Below are 5,297 nucleotides of genomic sequence, written 5' to 3' on the forward strand. Positions count from 1 at the left end.
AGAAGAGTCAGTCTCCTTGTACTTAATTCTGCACTGTGCCTTTTGTATTCAATTCCGATGCAATTTCCGTGTTTCATCGTCATTAAGAAGGACCAAGGGATACAGTAAACCTGGAGTGAAGCATCGGAATCAATAACTAGTGACACAGGGATGGTTCAAAACATAGGCAGTAAGAAGAGTCAGTCTTCTTGTACTTAAGTCGGCATTGTGCCTTTTGTACTTAACTCCGATGCAATTTCTGTATTTCATCGTCAATACGAAGGTCAGAGGGATACATTAATCCTGAAGTGAAGCATCGGCATCTATAACTAGTGTCACAGGAATGGTTCAAATCATAGACAGTAAGAAGAGTCTGATCTCTTTTACTTAAGTCGGCATGTGCCTTTTGTATTTAATTCCGATGCAATTTCTGTGTTTCATCGTCAATAAGAAGGTCCAAGGGATACAGTAAACCTGGAGTGAAGCATCGGAGTCTATAACTAGTGTCACAGGACTGGTTCAAAAATAGACAGTAAGAAGGGTCAGTCTTCTTAAACTTAAGTCGGCATTGTAACTTTTCTATTTAATTCCGATGCAATTTCTGTGCTTCATCGTCAATAACAAGGTCCAATGGACACAGTAAACCTGGAGTGAAGCATCGGAATCTATAACTAGTGTCAATGGAATGGTTCAAAACATAGACAGTAAGAAGAGTCAGTCTTCTGGTACTTAAGTCGGCATTGTGCCTTATTGTATTTAATTCCGATGCAATTTCTGTGTTTCATCGTCAATACGAAGGTCAGAGGGATACAGTAAAACTGAGGTGATGCATCGGAATCTATAGCTAGTGTCACAGGAATGGTTCAAACATAGTCAGTAAGAAGAGTAGGTATTCTTGTCCTTAAGTCGGCATTCTGCCTTTTGTATTTTATTCCGATGCAATTTCTGTGTTTCATCGTCAATATGAAGGTCCAAGGGATACAGTAAACCTGGAGTGAAGCATCGGAATCTATAACTAGTGTCACAGGAATGGTTCAAAACATAGATAGTAAGAAGAGTCAGTCTTCTTGTACTTAATTCCGCATTGTGCCTTTTGTATTTAATTCCGATGCAATGTCTGTGCTTCATCGTCAAGAAGAAGGTCCAAGGGATACAGTAAACCTGAAGTGAAGCATTGGAATCTATAACTAGTGTCACAGGGATGGTTCAAAACATAGACAGCAAGAGGAGTCAATCTTCTTGTACTTAAGTCGGCACTGTGCCTTTTGTATTTAATTCCGATGCAATTTCTGTGTTTCATCGTCTATAAGAAGGACCAAGGGATACAGTAAACCTGAAGTGAAGCATCGGAATCTATAACTAGTGTCACAGGGATGGTTCAAAACATAGACAGTAAGAAAAGTCAGTCTTCTTGTACCTAAGTCGGCATTGTGCCTTTTCTATCTTATTCCGATGCAATTTCTGTCTTTCATCGTCAATAAGATGGTCAGAGGGATACAGTAATCCTGAAGTGAAGCATCGGCATCTATAACTAGTGTCACAGGAATGGTTCAAATCATAGACAGTAAGAAGAGTCTGATCTCTTTTACTTAAGTCGGCATGTGCCTTTTGTATTTAATTCCGATGCAATTTCTGTGTTTCATCGTCAATAAGAAGGTCCAAGGGATACAGTAAACCTGGAGTGAAGCATCGGAGTCTATAACTAGTGTCACAGGACTGGTTCAAAAATAGACAGTAAGAAGGGTCAGTCTTCTTAAACTTAAGTCGGCATTGTAACTTTTTTATTTAATTCCGATGCAATTTCTGTGCTTCATCGTCAATAACAAGGTCCAATGGACACAGTAAACCTGGAGTGAAGCATCGGAATCTATAACTAGTGTCAATGGAATGGTTCAAAACATAGACAGTAAGAAGAGTCAGTCTTCTGGTACTTAAGTCGGCATTGTGCCTTATTGTATTTAATTCCGATGCAATTTCTGTGTTTCATCGTCAATACGAAGGTCAGAGGGATACAGTAAAACTGAGGTGATGCATCGGAATCTATAGCTAGTGTCACAGGAATGGTTCAAACATAGTCAGTAAGAAGAGTAGGTATTCTTGTCCTTAAGTCGGCATTCTGCCTTTTGTATTTTATTCCGATGCAATTTCTGTGTTTCATCGTCAATATGAAGGTCCAAGGGATACAGTAAACCTGGAGTGAAGCATCGGAATCTATAACTAGTGTCACAGGAATGGTTCAAAACATAGATAGTAAGAAGAGTCAGTCTTCTTGTACTTAATTCCGCATTGTGCCTTTTGTATTTAATTCCGATGCAATGTCTGTGCTTCATCGTCAAGAAGAAGGTCCAAGGGATACAGTAAACCTGAAGTGAAGCATTGGAATCTATAACTAGTGTCACAGGGATGGTTCAAAACATAGACAGCAAGAGGAGTCAATCTTCTTGTACTTAAGTCGGCACTGTGCCTTTTGTATTTAATTCCGATGCAATTTCTGTGTTTCATCGTCTATAAGAAGGGCCAAGGGATACAGTAAACCTGAAGTGAAGCATCGGAATCTATAACTAGTGTCACAGGGATGGTTCAAAACATAGACAGTAAGAAAAGTCAGTCTTCTTGTACCTAAGTCGGCATTGTGCCTTTTCTATCTTATTCCGATGCAATTTCTGTCTTTCATCGTCAATAAGATGGTCAGAGGGATACAGTAATCCTGAAGTGAAGCATCGGAATCCGTAACTAGTGTTACAGGAATGGTTCAAAACATAGTCAGTAAGAAGAGTCAGTCTTCTTGTACTTAAGTCGGCATTGTGCCTTTTCTATTTAATTCCGATGCAATTTCTGTGTTTCATCGTCAATAAGAAGGTCCAAGGGAAACAGTAAACCTGGAGTAAGGCATCGGAATCTATAACTAGTGTCACAGGAATGGTTCAAATCATAGACAGTAAGAAGAGTCAGTCTTCTTCTACTTAAGTCGACATTGTGACTTTTCAATTTAATTCCGATGCAATTTCTGTGTTTCGTCGTCAATAAGAAGATATAAGGGATACAGTAAATTTGGAGTGAAGCATCGGAAACTATAACTAGCGTCACAGGAATGGTTCAAATCAAAGACAGTAAGAAGAGTCAGTCTTCTTGTACTTACGTTGGCATTGTGCATTTTTTATTTAATTCCGTTGAAATTGCTGTGTTTCATCGTCAATAAGAAGGTCCAAGGGATACAGTAAACCTGGAGAGTAGCATCGGAATCTATAACTAGTGTCACAGGAATGGTTCAAAACATAGACAGTAACAAGAGTCAGTCTTCGTGTACTTAACTCGGCATTTTGATTGTTGTATTTAATTCCGATGCAATATCTGTGTTTCATCGTCAATAAGAAGGTCAGAGCGATACAGTAAACCTGAAGTTAAGCATCGGAATCCATAACTTGTGTCACAGGAATGGTCCGAAACATAGTCAGTAAGAAGAGTAAGTCTTCTTGTAGTTAAGTCGGCATTGTGCCTTTTGTTTTGAATTCCGATGCAATTTCTGTGTTTCATCGTCAATAAGAAGGTCCAAGGGATACAGTAAACCTGGAGTGAAGCATCGGAATGTATAACTAGTGTCACAGCAATGGTTCAAAGCATTGACAGTAAGAAGAGTCAGTCTTCTTGTACTTAATTCGTCATTGTGCCTTTTGTATTTAATTCCGATGCAAATTCTGTGTTTCATTGTCAATAAGAAGGTCCAAGGGATACAACAACCCAGGAGTGAAGCATCGGAATCTATAACTAGTGTCAATGGTATGGTTCAAAACATAAGCAGTAAGAAGAGTCAGTCTTCTTGTACTTAAGTCGGCATTGTGCCTTTTGTTTTTAATTCCGATGCAATTTCTGTGTTTCATCGTCAATAAGAAGGTCCAAGGGATACAGTAAACCTGGAGTGATCATCGGAATCAATAACTAGTGTCACAGGAATGGTTCAAAACATAGACAGTAAGAAGAGTCAGTCTTCTTGTAATTAATTCGTCATTGTGCCTTTTGTATTTAATTCCGATGCAAATTCTGTGTTTCATTGTCAATAAGAAGGTCCATGGGATACAGTAAACCTGGAGTGAAGCATCGTAATCTATAACTAGTGTCACAGGAATGGTTCAAAGCAAAGTCAGTAAGAAGAGTCAGTCTTCTTGTACTTAAGTCGGCATTGTACCTTTTCTATTTAATCCCATGCAATTTCTGTGTTTCATCGTCAATACCAAGGTCCAAAGGATACAGTAAACCTGGAGTGAAGCATCTGAATCTATAACTAGTGTCAATGGAATGGTTCAAAACATAGACATTAAGAAGAGTCAGTCTTCTTGTACTTGAGCCGCCATTGTGCCTTTTGTATTTAATTCCGAAACAATTTCTGTGTTTCATCGTCAATAAGAAGGTCCAAGGGATACAGTAAACCTGCAGTGAGGCATCGGAATCTGTAACTAGAGTCACAGGGACGGTTCATAACATAGACAGTAAGATGAGTCAGTATTCTTGTACTTAAGTCGGCAATGTGCTTTTTGTATTTATTTCCGATGCAATTTCTGTGTTTCATCGTCACTGAGAAGGTCAGAGGGGTACAGTAATCCTAAAGTTAAGCATCGAAATCTATAACTAGTGTTACAATAATGGTTCAAAGCATAGTCAGCAAGAAGAGTCAGTCTTCTTGTAGTTAAGTGGGCATTGTGCCTTTTGTATTTAATTACGATGCAATTTCTGTGTATCATCGTCAATAAAAAGGTCCAAGGGATACAGTAAACCTGAAGTGAAGCATCGGAATCTATAACTACTGTAACAGGAATGGTTCAAAACATAGACAGTAGGAAGAGTCAGTCTTCTAGTACTTAAGTCGGCATTGTGCCTTTTCTATTTATTTCCGATGCAATTTCTGTGTTTCATTGTCAATAAGACGGTCAGAGGGATACAGTACACCTGAAGTGAAGCATGGGAATCTATAACTAGTGCCACAGGATTGGTTCAAATTATAGTCAGTAAGAAGAGTCAGTCTTCTTGTCCTTAAGTCGGCATTGTGCCTCTTGTATTTAATTCCGATGAATTTTCTGTGTTTCATCGTGGATAAGAACGTCCAAGGGATACAGTAAACCTGGAGTGAAGCATCGGAGTCTACAACTAGTGTCACAGGACTGGTTCGAATCATAGACAGTAAGAAGAGTCCGTCTTCTTGTACCTAAGTCAGCATTGTGCCATTTCTATTTAATTCCGATGCAATTTCTGTGTTTCATCGTCAATAGGAAGGTCAGGGGGATACAGTAATCCTGAAGTGAAGCATCGGAATCTATAACTAGTGT

This window comes from Schistocerca piceifrons, unplaced genomic scaffold (genome assembly GCF_021461385.2).
Source record: "Schistocerca piceifrons isolate TAMUIC-IGC-003096 unplaced genomic scaffold, iqSchPice1.1 HiC_scaffold_1544, whole genome shotgun sequence".
In the NCBI taxonomy this organism is placed as follows: Eukaryota; Metazoa; Arthropoda; class Insecta; order Orthoptera; family Acrididae; genus Schistocerca; species Schistocerca piceifrons.